This window comes from Bufo bufo, chromosome 10 (genome assembly GCF_905171765.1).
Source record: "Bufo bufo chromosome 10, aBufBuf1.1, whole genome shotgun sequence".
Taxonomy (NCBI): domain Eukaryota; kingdom Metazoa; phylum Chordata; class Amphibia; order Anura; family Bufonidae; genus Bufo; species Bufo bufo.
The window spans coordinates 95,108,210-95,129,520 of record NC_053398.1 but is presented as its reverse complement, the minus strand read 5'-3'; the positions used below and the strand labels follow the sequence as shown (position 1 = coordinate 95,129,520).

Here is a 21,311-nt window from a genome sequence, read left to right as displayed (position 1 = left end):
AAATATAACCTGTCCCATTTTTTTTCACGGAAAACGGTTTGCGGACCCATTCAAGTCAATGGGACCGTGAAAAAACGCGGAGGCACACAAGGTTGTCATCCGCGTCCGTTTTTTTCCTACCATTTGCATGGCAAACTTGACTTTTTTTTTTACTTTCCTTCATGTCTGGTGATCCTCCAAAAATCAAGGAAGACACACGGAAACGGATCACGGAACACAACAACGGTCGTGTGCATGAGGCCTTACACTCACAAGATATGGAAACTAGCCGCCACTGTAGGAACTGATGTGAGTGGGTACAGCACACTATAGAATGTCAGCGTATAGATAAAAGGAAATAGTCTTAACAGGGTTACCCAAGACTTAAATGTATCCTCTACCTGCAGGATGGGAGATGTATGACCTACAGGGTCTGACCCATAGAGATATAGGAGGACAGTAGATAAAGGACACTTTTCAGGAGATAGTCTGCTTTGTTGATTGCAAAGTAGAATTTAAGTACCACTTAAAGGGAATCTGTCACCACTGCCGGTGTTCAGGACTGCTGTGCGCATGCACGAGTTCTCCTTTACATTAGCACAGCACAGTCTGGACTGTGTATTTCAGCGCAACTTTGAGCACTGACTGCGGGGGAACCAGGGGCAGTAGGTTAATAAAAAAATAATGACCTGGTCTCCTTATCTGCAGCACTAGTCATCTATTACTGCAGATGGTCCAAGATCCTGGTGACAGATTCGGTAACAAATTAATCTGGGTGTTTATTTGTCCAGCACTCCCATCCAGTAATCTAGTAGCCACCTTCCTCATGGTTTTGACATTTTTCTCCCAAAGTGTTTAGATTTAGAGTTGAAGATGTAGAATAATTTTCTTTTTTTTAGCGTTCTAACATTTACTCTGCTTTTTACATTTTAATGTGCAGTTTGAATTTGGGTGGATGCTCTTTATTTTTTATTTTTTTTAGCATTAGTATATTCTCCAAAGTGGATTGCATTGTGTCCTTTATTTATATAAAAATGAACAGAGTAAAAAGGGGACATAACCGTCAAAGTTCAGAAAGATGAGTCTGCTATCATTGAAGAAGTGAATAGGACAATGTTATATAAAAGTACAGTAAAATTATTATTATTTTTTTTTTTCTCCATTGCTTATGCCTTAAACAAGTTCCCTTCTAGAGATTTGAGCTTGCCTTCTCTGTTTACTTTTCATATTCCCCCCCCCCCTGTGTAAGATGAAAACCTACACGAGGTGCTTCTTTTACCAGTTTTGGACATTACCAGAATTGCCAATTTTGGTTTAAAGGGGTTGTCCGCTTTTGCTATATTGATGACCTCATTACAGGTGATCAATACAGATCGTCGGGGGCCCGACTGCTGGCACCCCTGCCTATCAGCTGTTTGAAGATAATGCAGCGCTTGTATAAACGCTGTGTTCTCCTCTCTGTTTACCTGCTCACGGTCAGCATTGCAGTGGTGAGTAGGTAAAATCCACCGTCACATCAGAGCTGTCAGCAGTCTAGCCCCCGTTGATCTGATATTGACGACCGATCCTAAGGATAGGTCATCAATATAGCAGAAGCAGACAACCCCTTTAATTATATTTTCAACGATAAAGGTATGTTCACATGCGGCAGATTGGGTTCATATATCTAAATGTCGATATTTCTGCAGAACGTGCATAAATTTATGCAAAGTCTGTTCAGATGAATGCAACAGTGAACATGCCCTTGCACAGCTCTAGAAAATCAGCATAGCCTAAAGGTTGGCTTTCTATAGAACTAGCCAACCATCTAATGGTGGCAGATTATGTCAACTTCAACATGGCCGTTCTCAGGGGAGATAGACACCTTTGTTGGCAGCTTTTCTCCCTTCTCCTCATTTGAAACACATGTAGAGCCAAAAAATGCCTGTGTATGAAGGGCAGGGGGTGATGCCTGGCTTCCAAATGAGAGACCGCTTCAGCTCGTGGCTATCTCAAGTGTATGGCCACCCTAGGAAAACCTGTTATCCGAAGGTATGAGATGTGCATTTCGGGTGAAAATTGATCTTTTAATCCATACTATTACTATGTTTCCAGTTTGTCACTTGAAGGAGAGCCTGTATATTGTGTATGATGAACATTTCCCAATAAACCATAGCGTTTCTGACTATGAGATCACTGCTTTTTTTTAACCCACAGAACAATTCATCAACTTTTAAAACTTTAACGGAACAGTAGATGGAGAAACTACACAGTACAGATGCCACCATTTTTTCCTTAATAATTCTTCTCTCCTTTACATATTATTTTGTCTTATATTGTAATTAAAACTGAGAAATAAAGATCCTCCCCCACACACACACACCGTTCTAAAACATGAGACCTAAACGGCAAGCTCTGTCAGAAAAAGAAGGGACCAGGAGGGCATTATCATCTGTCTTTTCTTCTCTGCGGGATTTGTTAAAAAAAAAAAAGTTGTTAAAAAGCACGTAGAAATTCCACAGGCTGCCGTACCATGGGCATCTTTTTCAATTCAGCTTGAGGCGTAGTGTTCCTTATATTTCTCAGGGCATGATCACGCAGAATTTAATTTGCTTATGTATTCAATGGATAGGGCTTCATGCATACAAACTGTCAGTACTATAGCAACTATATAGATCACTTCTTTCATTTTCAGATCTGCACTGCAAAAATGAAAGTCAGATTCTGATGTGTTGCTATGGGCGACACCGACACATTTTCTTAGAACAGTGTTGTAGTCTTTAGTGATGGAGCTTGTGTTTGTGTAAACACTTTATAGTTTGGACCTCTCTAATATGAAGCTGTTCTCAATCAACCAAAAAGCAAGAGAAATAGTGTGGATGTAACACATTGAAAACCAATGATTTGATGTTTTACAAAATGAAAAAAAAAAAATCCCTAACCCTGCCTAAAAGTATATGTGTTTTAATTAGGCTTTTTTTTAAATTTTATTCTGAATTGGTATCTCATTGAAAACACCTTTCAATAAATCAATAATATGCGCAAGTCTAAGTAACATGTTTTAACAAAGAAAAACACCTTTTTCTAGTTCAGTTCTTTTCTTCTACGCTTTCCTAAACTGATGCCCCCTTTCAGACTATGTGAAGATCAGGCCAATAATTAAGAATGAGTGTTCCTATAAATGCTCGTTTGCGATAATTGTCCTGATTAAAATGTAGCAAATCAACCAACAAACAAGCAAAATGCTGTTTTGTCAGGTGATGGCATCCTTCAAGCAGCCCCTGAAATCCTTGTTTATCAGCAGCAAATTAAGCTATGCTTCAAACAATATGCAAGCGAATGGGAGACGAGCAACCTTTTCACTTTGAATTGCACCATGTGAAAGGTCCTTTAAATAAGCGCCAATCGAAACTGCACTTATTTATTGCCTGGCGGAGAACAATGGGACTGTTATGAGTCCAGGTGATGTGAAGATAAATATTTATTGGTGTGTTTAAAAGCAACACTTTTCATGTCAGGCAAAATACAGCAATCTACTGAATTACACTGACAGCATTATGTCAGTGTAATTCAAAATGCAGGTCGCACAAGGACACACCGCATTATAAATCATTATAACGCTATGCGATCCTGTCAGAGGAGCAGAGTTCAGAACAGGAACTCTCACTGTCTAAGGGTCCATTCACACGTTCGCAAAATGGGTCCGCATCCGTTCCACAATTTTGCGGAACGGGTGCAGACCCATTAATTTTCAATGGAGCCGGAATGTGCTGTCCGCATTTCCGCATCCGTGCTTCCGTTTCCGCAAAAAAATAGAACATGTCCTATTCTTGTCTGAAATTGCGGACAAGAAATAGGCATTTTCTATTATAGTGCCAGAGATGTGCGGTCCACAAATTGCGGAATGCACGTTGCCGGTGTCCGTGTTTTGCGGATCCGCAAAACACTTACGGAAGTGTGAATGGACCCTAACGCAGCAAGTTTCTCACATTGAACTTGCTCTTGTGTGTCTGCCCGAGTCCCATTGTTCTTCTCTTGTCAAGCTTCCGGATCTGACATCTGGACAGCATGCAGCAGAGATCTCGGTTCCTTCCACAGCACTACAGGCTGTTGTGCCCTCTGCACAACAGCATGAAGTAAGCCATCTCTTCACCAAATGATCCTACAATCCCTGCTCTCCTTTCTTTTTTAAAAGATACCATCAGCCCAAACATTCACCATGATTTCTGTGCTATAGCTTGAGAGACCAAAACAGGCTGTCAGGTCACTGAAGGATCACATTATAGCTGCCCATGTAAGTCAGTGTAGGGAAGGAGCCAGCTGCAGCGAGAGTGACCGTGAAAATTTACTTGAGCTTTTTGTTTCCTGTAGTCCATAGTAAAGTCACTTAATAGCCATAGGCTATAATGATTCTGTTTATGGCCTAATTATATAAAACATAACCTTTATTATTTATTCTCTTAAAATGTAGAAAAGAAAGGAAGAGTGAAAAATTATAATAGTAAAAAAAGCAACTGCAAATAGTGTTATTTTTGGATATTCATCAGTTTTGACAGATATTGATGCTAGTCTTAGCAGCCTATTGGCAGTGCAAGTGTTAATTTTCACACTATTTCTGCCTCCACAGTTGGTAGATGGTATCTTCTATCTTTGTCGACATGTCGTAGTTATATTATGGCCGCCTCTCGGCATGTTTGCCGTGCTGCCGTCGTAACTCCAGCCCGCCCCATCATAGTCAACTGGGTCGGAGCAGTAGTCCGGGGGCACACTATATGGCTGTTCACCTGTCGGAGTTCGTTGCCGCTAGTGTGAAAGTACCCTTAGCTGGTTACTAAATAACAGGTCAATTATTCTTGTGTCACTGTCTCTGCTTTGTTACTACTCTTCAGAGAGGATTTTACTTACTTTATTTTTCAGCTATCTCTCTAAATCACTTAGTGGTCTATAGCTTGCTTGAAATAGCACCAGTGATCACAATTTTAAAATACAGAAAGGAGCTCCCCAGACATGTTTCGCCTCTGCTGCGGCATCCTCAGAGGTATCAGAGCTTCTAACTATCCTTCCCTTGCAGTGCATGTCTTCTGTTCGACTAATGAATTTGTAAAGTCTGCTGTATTCGGTAGTTCTCAGTTCTATGTCAGTTTGGTGGATGTCTCTTGAGTGCTATGACCCACCCTGGTTGAGCAACTTACTTGTCTCTCATGTCTGTCTTGCTTTAGTCATAGTCCTTGTTTGTAGTTTGTATCTGGATTATTATGGTTTGTCCCAGTCTGAATTATGTCTTCGTTTGTTTGTCTTAGGGCTCATTCATATGACCATGCCGTGTTTTGCGGGCCGCAAATTGCGGATCCGCAAAACACGGATGCCGACCTTGTGCGTTCCGCAACTTGCAGAACAGAACGGGCAGCCCATAATAGAAATGCCTATTATTGTCCACAAAACGGACAAGAATAGGACATGTTCTATTATTTTTGAGGCCCCGCGGAACGGATCAACAGATGTGGACAGCACACAGAGTGCTGTCTGCATCTTTTGCGGCCCTATTAATGTGAATGGATCTACATCCGAGCCACAAAAATGTGGCTCGGATACGGAACCAAACCACGTTCGTGTGTATGAGCCCTTAGTCTGATCCATGTGTCATCCTGTATCCTGTTCTAGTTCATTTGCTAAGACTGTTCCACGTATTGTCTGGATTCCATTCTAGTTCTTGTCCGATCAGTCTTGCCCAGTTTCTGTATGTATCTGCTGTGTCTGAACAATGACCGAGTTCCTGTAGTCTGTTCTTGAAATTCTGAGTGTCCATGTGCATGAAGTTAGTATTGTCACGGACAATCGCGCTGCAGGTGGCAGGAGATCGGTGAGACTGGCAACACTTGGTTTGATCTGACATGTTTTCCATTTAGATCAAGTGACGTCTGTGTTGTTTCTGGTGCTTGCCACACCTTCTTTCCCCAGGTGTGGCTATTATGGTCATTTAACCTTCTCTATTTATTGTTGCTTCTCCCACTATGCTATGCAGTTTAGAGCTTCTGTTGGAGTTGTGGATAGCTGGTGTGTGGATCTCGGATGAGTTCCTCAGTGTTTTCTTTCCCTTTTTTATTTTGTTTTGGTTATTTTGTGTGTTGCATTTCCCTGTCATTTTTATTAAGGTCTGAGAGAGACTCCTGTTCGTCCTTTTCTTTGGGATGAACAGGTTGTCTCAGTCCTGACATTAGTACCAGGGTCCTATAAGGTGAGTTAGGATACTAGATATTCCGGTGTATGAACTCTCCTACCTCTGGGGTCTGTTCATACTGGTAGTTAGGCTACTTTCACACTTGCGTTCAGAGCGTTTTTTTTTTGTTCATGATAATGCAAACGGATCCGTTTTGACTTTACATTGAAAGTCAATGGGGGACGGATCCATTTGAAGATTGAGCCATACTGTGTCAACTTCAAACGGATCCGTTCCCATTGACTTACATTGTAAGTCTGGATGGATCCGTTTGCCTCCTCACGGCCAGGCGGACACCCGAACGCTGCAAGCAGCGTTCAGGTGTCCGTCTGCTGAGCGGAGCGGAGGACAAACGCTGCCAGACTGATGCATTCTGAGCGGATCCGCCTCCACTCAGAATGCATTAGGACTGGACGGATCCGTTTGGGGCCGCTTGTGAGAGCCTTCAAACGGAGCTCACAAGCAGACACCCAAACGCTAGTGTGAAAGTAGCCTTAGTCAGGACTTTGATTAGGGTTTTACTGGAGTCTATCTCCTTTCCCTAGTTTCCAGGCCTTATTCCCTCACCCTTTTCCCTCCTATCTTCGGTGTGGTGTTTCCCTTCACACCCGACCGTGACATTATAAACCGCTGAAACCAGGGGCGGACTGACCGGTCGGGCACTTCGGACATGGGGGCCCGCCACAGCCGTGCACATAACATAACGTGCACGGACTGCAAAGTTATCAGGGCCCGGTGGCTGCCGCAGCATCGCGTTATTACCTATAGTATTCACGCCGCAGGCGGGCACGATAACATTATCACGCGCCTGTGCCAGGACGCAGCACAGTGACGTGCGCCACGCGCCTGCCTATCTACGAGTGAGCACCAGAACTGGGGTCTAGGACACAGGTAAGTATTGGCTTTTAATTTATTTTTTTGTGTGCCAAGCCAACTTTGGGGGACATTACTGGGGGGCACAGGAGAAGAGGATACAAATTACTAAAGGGACAATGGGGGGCAAGTTACTACATGGGGAGCAAACTACTACATGGGGGCAGTGTGGGGGGAAATTAATACTGTGGGGGCAGTGTGGGGGACAATTAATACTGTGGGGCAGTGTGAGGGAAAAATTACTACTGTGGGGGCAGTGTGGGGGACAATTGGTACTGTGGGGGCAGTGTGGGGGACAATTACTACTGTGGGGGCAGTGTTGGGGACAATTACTGCTGTGGGGGCAGTGTGGGGGACAATTACTACTGTGGGGGCAGTGTGGGGGACAATTACTACTGTGATGGCAGTGTGGGGGATGTCGAACTTGGGTAGGAACTATAGGGGCATTTCTATTACAAGGACATATTAGGGGACATTATTTTTCAGGGACACTATACAGGTATTATTACCTGGAGCACAATATAGGATGTTGTTATTACTGGGGGCACTCTAGGGGACATTATAATTGCTGTAGACACCATAGGAACATGTGGGGGTCATTTATCAAACTGGTGTAAAGTAGAACTGGCTTAGTTGCAACCAGATTCCACTTTTAATTTTAGACAGCTCCTTTTGAGAATGAAAGGTGGAGTCTGATTGGTTGCTATGGGCAACTAAGCCAATTGTACTATACACCAGTTCGATAAATGACCCCAATTATGAGAAACCTAACATGTCTGTGTAACAAACTCTGTAGAGACGAGATGCGGCTGAAAGAATTTGTCATGGTGGTCTGGGTCAAACGGAGGAGAAGAGGAAAGAGAAGATCTACATGACAGGAGATGTCACTGGATGTAAGAGGTATGTGGTGCTGTATTCTCCTATATGTAGAGCTAGCTCACTACTGTGACCTGCGTCTCATCTTCTCCTCCAAGTGTTTTTTTTATTATAAGGCTACTATCACACTAGTGTTAAAGTTTTCCGGTATTGAGTTCTGTCCTAGGGTTTTGATACCGGAAGAAAACGCTTCAGTTTTTTCCCAATTCATTGTCAAAGGGGACAAAACTGAACTAAACAGAACGGAATCCTCCAAAATGCATTCCGTTCCGTTTAGTTGCGTTCCCAGACCGGAGAGCAAACTGCAACATGTTGTATTTTGCTTTCCGTCCTGGGATGTGGAGCAAGACGGATCTGACACAATAGAAAATGGATCCGTCCTCCATTGAATTTCAATAGAGTTAATGACGGATCCGTCCTTGCTATGTTACAGATAATAAAACAGGATCTGTTCATAATGGATGCAGATGGTTATATTTATCAGTAACTGAAGTGTTTTTGCTGAACCCTGCCAGATCCAGCAAAAACGCTAGTGTAAAAGTAGCCTAATTTATGTATTTTAAATTTGGCAACTAAAAATTTAATTTGGCTCCTGGGTATTTTTGCAGTCCTATGTTACACTACAGATAACATAAGGTAAAAGGGTTCTCTGGGATTTAAATATTGATATAGGTGATGTGGGCGGTGCGATATGTGGGTGTTGCTTGAGGGTGGGCGGGGACACAGGGGCCCCATAATCCCCTATTGCTGGGGGCCCCATGAGTTGTCAGTCCGCCCCTGGCTGAAACCGTAATTTTTTTGTTCGTTTCAGTACAGCCATGGGTCCTATTGCTGCACTGGCCGGACAGCTGCAGGGGCTGTCTTTGGAGGTAGCTGACCTTCCCACGACCGTCTCACAGATCCAGAGACCACAGACTGCTGGTCCTAGTGGTGGTGGTGGTGGTTACCAAGCCTGTCTAGAGCCTAAAGTTGCCCTCCCGTACACATTCTCTGGGGAAAGTGATCATTTCATTTTGTTTAGGGAGGCGTGCAAATTGCATTTTAGGCTACGTCCACACTCATCTGGGGATGAGATTGAGAGTTGGTGTGGTTATTTTGTTGCTTAAAGGGGACGCTCAGTCATGGGCTTTTTCTCTGCGGACCGCATCACAGTCTCTCTGGTTGGTGGATGAATTTTTCAAAGCTCTGGGTCCCATCTATGATGACCCGGATCGAACCTCCCTGGCCAAGACCAAGCTACGTGGCCTTCGTCAGGGAGAGCGTTCTGCTGAGATCTATTGCTCTGAGTTTAGGAGGAGGACTAAGGATACTGAGTGTAACGATCCGGCTCTCCGTAGACAGTTTTGTCAGGGATTATCAGAGAGGCTGAAGGACGCTTTGGCCTTTCATGAAAATCCTGAGTCTCTGGAAGCCGCTATGTCTCTTGCAGTAGGCATTGATAGATGCCTGAGAGAGAGATCTAGGGGCCCCCACTCTCAGGACGTACTATCACATAACGTATCATCTTCCTCTGACACTTTAGGTTTGTTTGGGGACGAACCCATGCAATTAGGGGGAGCTACTCCTGGATCTGCTTTTAAAGGGATTCTGTCACCAGGTTTCACCCCTGTCAGCTAAACATATGCTGATGTTCAGGGCCTCATCAGGATTCCTAATGTGGGCTTCTAAATGTGATCCGTAGCCTTATTTTGCAAAAAAACTGGTTTTACTAACCTGTCACTCAAAGAAATAAGGTGCCCAAGGGGATGTCAGGGGATGTCAAGGGATGCAAGGTGCCCGCCGCACCCACCGCCGTTCGTGCCCAGCGCCGCCTTTCCAGACTTCTGCACCGCCTCCTAATCCTCTATGCCGCCTCTCGCTCTCCCTCCATCCCCCCTCCTCCTGCTGTAAGATCTCGCGCGTGCGCACAGGGCTCTGCCTGATGCGCCCGTGCGGACTTCTCGATTTGGCTTCTTGAAGCGAAGTGCGCATGCGCCGGCATTTCGCTCAACCCAGGTATGACCTGCACTCTGGCGCCAGCCTCTCCGAGCCCTGTGCGCACGCGCGATATCTTACAGCAGGAGGAGGGGGGAGGGAGAGCGAGAGGCGGCACAGAGGATTAGGAGGCGGTGCAGAAGTCTGGAAAGGCGGCGCTGGGCACGGCGGGCACCTTGCATCCCTTGACATCCCCTTGGGCACCTTATTTCTTTGAGTGACAGGTTAGTAAAACCTGTTTTTTAGCAAAATAAGGCTACGGATCACATTTAGAAGCCCACATTAGGAATCCTGATGAGGCCCTGAACATCTGCATATGTTTAGCTGACAGGGGTGAAACCTGGTGACAGAATCCCTTTAAGCGTATTAGTCGTAGGAAGGGAGTGTGTTTTTTCTGCAGACAAAAGGGATATTTTATCGATGTATGTCCATGCATTCAGCGTCAAAAAGAAAAAAAAGGGGACGTCTAATTCCATGGTAGAACTGATTGGATAGAGAGAGTCTGTGCAGGTACACACACCCAACTTGTTACCTCCCATCTGTACCTTTTACTGAAGGCTAATAGCAATGTTTTCATAACTTCTAGTAGAAATAATAAAGGAATGGTACAACACGGAACCATAAGAATAGATGCTATTACATGGGGAATGCATGAAGCTATTAAAACAGACATGTCAGGAGTGGTGAAAGGTCCTCTTTAACCCCTTCCCGACCAGCGCCGTAATAGTACGGCACAGCGGGACGTGACTTTCCGCCCAGCGCCGTACTATTGTGGCCCGCTGATCGGGCGGGTGCAGGAGAGTTTTAAGTGAAAAAAGAAAAACTTCCCTTTTCCTTCTTTTTATAATAAAAAAAAAACAAAAAACAAGAAAGAACACACATATTAGTTATTGCCGCGTCCATAACGACCGGCTCTATAAATATATCACATGATCCACCCCGTCCGATAAACACCATAACATTGTCAAAGAAACTGTGTCAAAGAAAGTCATTTTTGGCACCTTACATCACAAAAAGTGCAACGCCAAGCGATCAAAAAGGCATATGTCCCACACAATAATACCAATAAAACTGTCACCTCATCCTGCAAAAAATTAGCCCCTACATAAGAAAATCGCTCAAAAAATAAAAAAATATATAGCTCTCAGAACATGACACTAAAACATCATTTTGTTTGTTTCAAATATGCTATTATTGTGTTAAAGTGAAATAAATAAAAAAAGTATACATATTAGGTATCGCCGCGTCCGTAACAACCTCTATAAGCTCTATAAAAATATCACATCACCTAACCCATCAGGTGAACACAGTAAAAAATAAACTGTTTCAGAAAGACATTTTTGTCGCCTTACATCAAAAAATTGCAACACCAAGCGATCAAAAAGGCATATGTCCCCCAAAAAAGTACCAAAGGGTCACCTCATCCCACAAAAAATGAGATCCTACCTAAGACAATTGGTCAAAAAATAAAAAAGCTATCACTTTTGGAGACACTAAAATATGATTTATTTATTTTTGCTTCAAAAATGATATTGTGTGAAACTTAAATAAATAAGAAAAAGTATAGATATTAGGTATTGCCACGTCCGTAACAATCTGCGCTATAAAAATATCACAAGACGCTGGAAAAATAAATAAATAAAAACTGCCAAAATTACCAATTGTTTGGTCACTTTGCTTCATAAAGTGTAATAATGAATAATCAAAAAATCATATGTACCCAAAAATGGTACCAATAAAAACATCAACTCTTCCTTCAAAACACAAGCCCCTGCACAATACGATCGGCAGAAAAAATAAATAAAATATGTCTTTCAGAAAATGGAGACACAAAAAAACGTTATTATGTAAAACTGAAACAAACAAAGTAGACATATTTAATATCATTGCGTCCGTAACAAACTGCTCTATAAAAATAGCACATGATCTACCCTGTCAGGTGAATGTTGTAAAAAATAGAAAATAAAGACAGTGCTAAAGCAGCCATTTTTTGGTTACCTTGCCTCACAAAAAAACGTAATATAGAGCAAATAAAAATCATATGTACCCAGAAATAGTACCAATAAAACTGGCACCTTATCCCCTAATTGCCAAAATGGGGTCACTTCTTGGGAGTTTCTACTGTAAGGGTGCATCAGGGGGGCTTAAAATGGGACATGGCATCTAAAAACCAGTCCAGAAAAATCTGCCTTCCAAAAACCATATGGCGTTCCTTTTCTTCTGCGCCCTGCAGTGTGCCCTTACATCAGTTTACGACCACATGTGGGGTGTTTCTGTAAACCACAGAATCAAGGTAATAAATATTGCGTTTTGTTTGGTTGTTAACCCTTGATGTGTTAAAGATAAAAATGCATTAAAATGGAAAATCTGCCCAAAAAGTGAAATTTTATCTCTATTTTCCTTTAATTCTTGTGGAACACCTAATGGGTTAACAAAGTTTGTAGAATCAGTTTTGAGTAGCTTGAGGGGTGTAGTTTCTACAATGGGGTCATTTATAGGGGGTTTCCACTATGTAAGCTCCACAAAGTGACTTCAGACCTGACTAGTCCTTAAAAAGTGGGTTTTGGAAATTTTCCTAAAAATTTTAAGAATTGCTTCTAAAATTCTAAGCCTTCTAACGTTTAAAAAAAAAAATTGACATTTGCAAAATGATGCCAACATATGGGGAATGTTAAGTAATAAATATTTTATGAGGTATCACTTTCTGTTTTAAAAGCAGAGAAATCGAAATTTTGAAAATTGCGAATTTTTCTAAATTTTTGGTAAATTTGGGATTTTTTCATAAATAAAGGTGAAATATATTGATTCAAATTTGTCACTATCATGAATTACAATGTGTCACAAGAAAACAAGCTCAGAATGGCTTGGATAAATAAGTGTTCCAAAGTTTTATCAGTCGGATTAGCAAAAAATGGCCTGGGCAGGAAGGTGAAAACTTGCCCGGGGTAGAAAGGGTTAAGCAAGCACAATCCAACCATTGATTGGAAAGCTAGACATATTCTGGATTTGGGTGATTATTGTATTGACAATTGTCTGAATACATCTTTTTCTGCTTTAACCACTAAAACATTACCCTCTTTTATATCTAATTTTGCCGATGTATTTTCTGAAAGTGGATGCCAGGATTTTCCTCCGCATGGGGAATATGATTGTACTATTAACCTTATTCCCAGAGCTAAATTGCCCAAATCTAGATTGTATAACCTTTTTGGACCCGAAAGAACGTCCATGAGAGAGTATATTACTGTCCGTGATCCTTGCCCCCTTCCTTTGATTCCTGATTTGTTTAACCAGATTGTTGATGCCATGGTGTTCTCCAAGTTGGACTTAAGGGGGGCATATAATCTGGTCAGGATCAAGGAAGGGGATGAATGGAAGATGGGCACTTTGAGAACCTGGTCATGCCTTTTGGGTTGACCAATGCTCCTGCGGTTTTCCAGCATTTTGTGAATGACATTTTTCATTATCTGGTGGGGAGGTTTGTTGTCATGTATTTGGATGACATACTAATTTATTCTCCAGACGTGGAGACTCATCAGGATCATGTTAGACAGCTGTTACAGATCCCAAGAGATAATAAATTGGATGCAAAATTAGAGGTGTGTTTTTGCTGTACATAAGGTGCAAGTCTTTGGCTACCTGCTGTCATCTTCAGGTTTTCGAATGGATCCAGAGAAAGTCCATGCTGTATTGGACTGGGATCGACCTGAAAATCTGAAGGCTCTTATGCAGTTTTTGGGGTTCACCATCTATTACCGAAAATGTATTCCGAACTATTCGACAGTGGTGAAACCCTTAATGGACATGACTAAGAAAGGTACGGATGTTTCAGCGTTGCGAGCCTTTTCTGCGGTTAAGGAGTGCTTCGCGTCTGCCACTATATTCGTGCAGCCAGATGAATCACAACCTTTCATTGTGGAAGTTGATGAGTTCAAGGTGTGGGTAGGAGCAGTTTTATCGCAGGGCCCGTCACCTGGTAAATGGTGCCCATGTGCATTTTTCTAAAAAAAAACAAAAAAAACTCTCTGCCGCAGAGAGAAATTACAATGTGGGTAACAGAGAGTTGCTGGCCATTAAGTTGGCTTTTGAGGAGTGGCATCATTGGTTGGAAGGGGCAAATCATCCAATGACAGTGTTCAAAAATCTGGCTTACCTGGAGTCGGCTAAACGATTGAACCTGAAGCAGGCCAGATGGTCTTTGTTTTTCACCAGATTCAATTTTATTGTCACCTATCATCCTGGGGTTAAGAACGTCAAGGCAGATGCCTTGTCGTGTAGTTTTCCTGGAGGTGGTGACTTTGAAAATCCGAGTCCGATATTGTCAGAGGGGGTGGTGATATCCGCTCTATACCCTGACCTAGAGGTGAAGGTGTGAGAGGCTAAGGGAGACGCACCAGAGTCTTGCCCCTCTGGGAAATTGTTTGTTCCATCAGAATTGCGTCATAAGGTGTTTGATAAAAAGGTGTTTGATAAACATCACTGTACGGTTATTATGGGACACCCTGGGAGTAGATCCACTGCCGACCTCATTGTCACGGGGGTGTCACGGTCTCATTGTTGTTCGCCATGACACATTAGCCGTGCATGCTGGTTGCCTGGGGCAGCGTGTTGTTTATGTAGCATGTGTGTGCTTTGCTCCTTTCTCCTGGTTCATTCTCTGTCTGGTGCGTGTGGGGTTAAATTCCTGGCTGGGTGTGGTCAATTGGTGCTATTTAGCCTGTGGTTGGTAGTCAGGGGTTAGTTGTACTCCAGCTTCTCTTGGGGCTGGAGCTATGCTCCTGTCCTGGGTATTCCATCTGCCCAGTCCTTGAGGGCCACCTGTGGTGTGGGTTTTGGTTGAGGGTTTGTGTTGTTCCATGTCTGGTCTGTCTTTGGTGTATACGGTCCTGCATGGATGCTAGACTCTTCCCTGTCTGTCTGTTCCTTCAGTGAGAGGGCTCCTGGGTTCTCCGGAGGGGGAACAATGAGTCAGTTAGCAGCTCTGCCTGGGACCGCCAGGCATCCTGTCCACTTGAGGGTTCAGGCAGTTGCTGGTAAGTTGGTTCCTGTGTTTGTTGTTTTGTACTGAGTCCGGTGCGGTGTTCCAGTACATTTGCATGGGTTCCAGTTCGTTGTGGTGTGGACTGCTTGTGTGCCTTCCAGCAGCCGCGGCAGGAAAGTTACCAAGTATTCTGGTGTTCTTGAGGCAGTGGGTATTCTTGCCACTGGATTCTTACCTGCTGATCCAGTTTGATTCTCACTGTCTTCTCTCTATGTGAGCGAGGTGTCTTACTGTTGTGGTGTAATGTTCTAGGGGTCAGGTGGACCCGCTCTAGGACATGACAGTAAGTTTTGTTATTTTCCCATTGTTGCTGGTAACTAGGCCTTAGTGAGACGCTTATTCATTCACCTGGGAAGGAACAGGTCGTCTCTAGTCCTGACATTACTTTCAGGGATCATTAGGGTTAGTAGGACCCAAGGTTCCTGTGTATGAGCCCTCCTACCATCTGGGTTTGCTCATACGGTTAGGAGTCAGGGCTAGGATTAGAGTGGCATTAGGAGGTGACCTGCTCCCTGTCCCCAGTGTCCAGGCCTAGTCTTTATTCCAGCATCCTATCAGTGTTCAGTGGGGAGTATCCCCCCACTCCCCACCGTGACACTCATCTCTCGTAGATTCTGGTGGCCAGGTTGCTTTAGTGTGTTGAGGACCATGTGTCGGCCTGTAGTATCTGTGCACGCGCTAAGGTGACACATACCTTTTGCATCTCTACTTCCGTTGCCGATACTGTCCAGACCATGGACTCACTTATCTATGGATTGTATTACTGATCTGCCTAATTCATCTGGAAAGACAGTTATTCTGGTGGTAGTTGATCGTTTTAGTAAAATGGTGCACTTTATAGCATTGCCTGGCCTACTTAATGCTAAAACACTGGCGCAAGTGTTTGTTGACAACATTGTGAAACTTCATGGCATTCCCTCTGACGTGGTCTCTGATCGTGGGACTCAGTTTGTGTCCAGATTCTGGAAGGCGTTCTGTACTCTGCTGGGAGTACAACTGTCTTTTTCCTCTGCTTTTCATCCTCAGACGAATGGACAGATGGAGCGCACTAATCAGTGTCTGGAGAGTTATTTAAGATGTTTTGTCTCCGAGAACCAGGAGGAATGGTCCTTGTTTTTGACAGGAGTCCACAGGTAAGTCACCATTTTTTGGGGCATATAGGTTTCACCCACACTTTGGCACATTTTCTGGTTTGGATACTAACGGCATCCCTGAGGAGGAACGTTTTTCATCATCATTGTCTTCTATATGGCGTAAAATTCAAAATAACTTGATGAATATGGGCAACAAGTATAAACATGTGGCTGACAGGAAACGTATGAAGTATCCGGATCTAAGTGTGGGTGATTTTGTGTGGCTGTCCACAAGAAATATTAAGTTGAAGGTTCCTTCTTGGAAGTTGGGTCCAAGGTTTATTGGTCCATATAAGATCACTGCCATTATTAATCCTGTAGCTTTTTGTCTTGAACTTCCTCAGGCTCTGAAAATGTACAATGTGTTTCACAAATCTCTGTTGAAGAGATATGTTGAACCTTTGGAGTCGTCCCCCTTGCCACCCACTCCTGTCATGGTGGACGGCAGTTTGGAATTCCAGATCGCCAAGATTGTTGACTCTCGAGTTCTCCATAGATCTCTTCAGTATCTTGTTCACTGGAAGGGTTATGGACCAGAGGAGAGGATGTGGGTACCGGCATCTGACGTAAATGTCAGTCGTTTAGTGAAAGCCTTTCACAGGTCTCATCTGGATAAGGTTGGTTCTGGGTGCCCAGAGGTCACCTGTAGAAGGGGGGGTATTGTCACAGACGTTCCCGCAACAGGTGTCAGGAGATCGGTGAGACTGGAAACACATGGTTTTATCTGACTTGTTTTCCGTTGGGATAAAATGACGTCTGTGTTGTTTCTGGTGCTTGCCACACCTTCTTTCCCCAGGTGTGGCTATTATGGTCATTTAACCTTCTCTATTTATTGTTGCTTCTCCCACTATGCTATGCTTCTGTTGGAGTTGTGGATAGCTGGTGTGTGGATCTCGTCTGTGTTCCTGCTACTGCCATAGCCACTTGAAGTTAAGTATTTTCTTTCCTTTTTGTGTTTTGTTTTGGTTATTTTGCGTGTTGCATTTCCCTGTCATTTTTTATTAATTCCTGAGGGAGACTCCTGTTCATCCTTCTTTTTGGAGGAACAGGTTGTCTCAGTACTGACATTAGTATCAGGGTCCTATAGGGTGAGTTAGGATACTAGGTATTCTGGTGTATGAACTCACCTACCTCTGGGGTCTGTTCATACTGGTAGTTAGTCAGGATTTTGATTAGGGTTTTACTAGGAGGTGTCCATCTCCTTTCCCTAGTTTCCAGGCCTTATTCCCTCACCTATTTCCCTCCTGTGTTCGGTGTGGTGTTTCCCTCCCACACCCGAATGTGACAGGTATGCCTGGGTTCCTCATCTGCCAGTGCTCCATGTCTTGTCATTAGTGTTTGCCTTTGATTTCCCTGTTCTCTGGTGCTGATTTGTGCCATGCCTGTGTCCCTGGTGCTTTGAACAGATTCCCTGACCTGAGTAGGTAAGCTGGCAAGTACATCTGGACCATCCCAGGAGTTACCAGTCTGGTCACTAACCCTCATCGAAGTCCACATCCCTGTACAGGGGTTAAAGGGTAGATACCAGGGAGGCACCAAAATAATCCCCTTATTGTTTGGCCAATGTCAAACTGGTTACTTGGCACAGTAGTTCCACAACCATTGACCGTATGTATGTACGTAACACCTATGGGCTACAGGAAACAAAGATTTAAATTAAGTAAATCTTCATTTTCCTGGACATCCTCCAGCAGAACAAGAACACATGGGATTTGTAAAACAATACAAGAGGGAGGGGTAGATGCCAACTGTAGCACTCTTTCGCCAAAAACATGCGCCCTTTGCTTGAAGAATGTTCAGCCTGTTGTGCTTGATCAAGGTGGAACCAAATACCTTGGCGCAGATTTGCTGAAGGAAAACTTTAGTAGAATGTGCTTTGATATTTAGGGGGCACTGAAGTTCAATCAAAGAGTAACATTTTTCAATAGCAAAATGGATCCATCTATGTACCTAAAGTGGCTTCACTGGCCTTTATTTGGCCTTTGATGTTGAACAAGTTCTCTGAAACCCTAAATCAAAAAGTTTATTTATTTCAATAATTCAATCAAAAAGTGAAACTCATATATTATAGATTCATTACACAAGCAGTGATTTAATTCAAGCATTTCTTTTAATGTTGATGATTAAGGCTTACAGCTAACGAAAACCCAAAAGTCACTATCTCATAAAACTAGAATATTATACAAGACCTATAAAAAAAAAAAAATTAATACAGAAATGTATGCATACTGAACAGTATGTCCAGTATATGCACGCAGTACTTGGTCAGGGCTGCTTTTGCATAAATTACTGCATCAATGTGGTGTGGCATGGAGGCTATCAGCCTGTGGCATTGCAGAGGTGTTATAGAATCCCAGGTTCCTTTGATAGCATCCTTCAGCTCATCTGCATTTTTGGGTCTGGTGTCTCATCTTTCTCTTGACAATACCCCATAGATTCTGTCAAGGATGGTGTTGCAGAAAGCTGGAACTTATAAATAAACATCCGACTGGCTTGATCACAAACTAAGGAGCATATGGGTGAGGGAGGCCTCCATCTCCTTGATCTTGAAGAAGGACAAAGATAAGACTGAAGTTGGGGCATATCGTCTAATTTCATTACTTAATACCAATTACAAGATACTAGCTAAACTGCTCGCGAATAGGTTCAGGGGGGTCATCCACTGCCTGATCCATCCGGATCAGACTGGATTTATCCCCAAACGCGATATACAATCTAATATCCGTAGGTCCCTTCTAAATATATATGTCGGGGAAGGGGAGGACCGCTCCATCCTGTCGTTGGATGCCGAGAAGGCCTTCGACAGGGTGGAGTGGCCCTTCCTGTGGGGAACCTTGGACAGAATGAACTTAGGGGAACATTTTATTAAATGGATACAACTACTTTATTGTGATTCTAACGCCAGGGTTAAGATAAATGGGACTGATTCTGAACAGATCCCTTTACAGCGAGGTACCCGGCAGGGGTGTCCCCTTTCACCTTTGATATTTGCCCTGGCTTTGGAACCCCTCGCATGTAAAATCCGACAATCCAACGAGATCATTGGTTTTGGAGGTAGTGTTGATGCGGACAAGATAAGTCTATACGCGGACGATATTTTACTATTTCTGAAGCAAGGGTGGAAAGCGGTTACACCGGTTATGAATATTTTGAGAGAATATGGATTACTATCAGGGTACAAAGTAAATTGGGATAAGTCCGAACTCCTTCCCCTTGTTCGAGCACCTCCGGATGGCCCCTTAGGTATCAGGTCACTTGGATTAACCGACTCCATTTTATATCTTGGTATTAGAATTAGTGCGGATCTGTCTAGATATAATCTTCTGAGCATTATCCCTATGATTAACAAGGTCAGAGAGAGGGTCCGGACTTGGCAGAAGCTGCCCCTGTCACAGGTGGAAAGAATTGCACTGATAAGGATGGTGGTCCTCCCCATTGCTCTATACCCCCTGACAGCGTGTCCGATATGGATCGATGATTCATTTTTTGGGCTGCTGGATAAACTGCTAAATTAGTTGATCTGGGGGAGGGGTAGGGTTAGGATCAAGCAAAAATATCTCTGCCTCTCTGAGAGAGATGGTGGTCTGTCCCTCCCCTTTCTTCAAGGATACTATATTGCAGCCCAGATAAAGTGGTGTGTGGGTGGGGGGGCGGACCATCATTCTGCTGTACTATTAGGTATCCATGGCAAGGGACTTTCAGGGGCCATATGGGGATATTTTTTCTATTCTGGAGACGGGTCATCCGGGCAAAAGAAAAAAACAATGCTTAATCAGCGATACACTAAATAGGGTTTGGAATAAGAATAAGAATATATTGGGTGTAAAAAACCCCACTCATTTTACTCCACTTTGGCACAATTATAACTTAGCAGAATTCATGTTAATTGTAGATCACAAATATTGGAACTCATACGGTATTAACCGCTTAACTCACATAACATCACACGGTAATATTATCCCCTTGGACGTATTGGTAAAGGGTACACCTGTAACCTTTCTGGATAGATATAGATACGCACAAATTAGTCACACATATAGGAACACTGAGGATAAAAGCCTCTTGACCGTCAGGGCAAACTCCTTTTTGGATTATTGTTTTAGAATAGATTTAAGGATACACAACTCACACTCTCTCAAATATATCATAGACTCCGGGACTGTTTAGGGGAAATAACAACATTTAAAAGCGAGGGCGGCTGGGAAGCTGAAATGGGTGATGGGAGCATCTTGGAATGGGATATAATATATCAAAACATAAAAAAAGTATCGATTTGTCAGAAATATAGACTTACTCAGTTCAAGATTGTACATCGCCTATACTACTCCCCCGCCTTCCTCGCCAAAATATATAAGAAAAAAGGGGACCTGTGTTGGAAATGCTCAGCGGAAAACGCTGATCTAGGTCACTTATTCTGAAACTGTTCAGAAGTAAGAGGTTTTTGGACTAATATCTATGAGGAATTATCTAGAAGATATAAGAATAAACTGAACCAATGTTTTATGCAGGCAATATTAGGCAACTTCTCTCTCCCTGACTTGACGCCCTACCAGACACGAGTATGTCTGGAGGGCTTCGTGGTAGGGAAGGCCCTGATTGTTAAATACTGGGGCACACAAAATAGCCCTAGCTTTATTGAATGGAGGGCTTGGATTGATAATATTGACGCCTATAGAAGGATGGCAGGGAAATTGGAGCAACGCTAGAAAGGGTGGGTTTCTCGCTCCAAAGGGCCCGGATATAGGTGGCTCCGGAAACGGAAACCGCAGGTGAAATTAAGATATGGCTGGATCTCGCAGCAGTGGAACAAGGGAGGGGGGGGGGGGGTAAATAGGATCAAATATGTTATGTTGTTTATCACTACTTTTGTATACTTGAATGGCACGTACCTGAATGTTATATATTTGGTTCAGAAAATAATAAAGGAATTTATAACAAAAAAAAAAAAAAGGAGGATATGAGTGAGCCCTATAAAACCCCTAGAGCTCTCCCTGACTGCTATGCCCATGCAAAGGTCTTTATGGTAGACGATTGCATGCCCACGTACCTTATACTGTGTGACACATGAAAACCCTATAATAGTGTGGGGACATGACCACCGGCTCCCTGCACTTAATACGGACGGAGTCAGGGTCACCTAGAATCAAGCCAGCAATGAAACACAAATAAAGGAAAAGGACTTATCTGAGGAATCAGCAGTAGAACCCTCCAGCAGTGAACAACTCATCCAGGAAGAAGT

General features: G+C 43.3%; 1 long non-coding RNA gene across 1 annotated transcript; it reads left to right on the top strand.

Annotated features, from left to right (window-relative positions):
- The first annotated feature begins 248 nt into the window (after positions 1–248).
- Positions 249–2,149, top strand: LOC120980794. Its single transcript, XR_005774577.1, has 2 exons — positions 249–546; positions 588–2,149. It is a non-coding gene; the product is annotated as an uncharacterized LOC120980794 (long non-coding RNA).
- Positions 2,150–21,311: the final 19,162 nt, after the last annotated feature.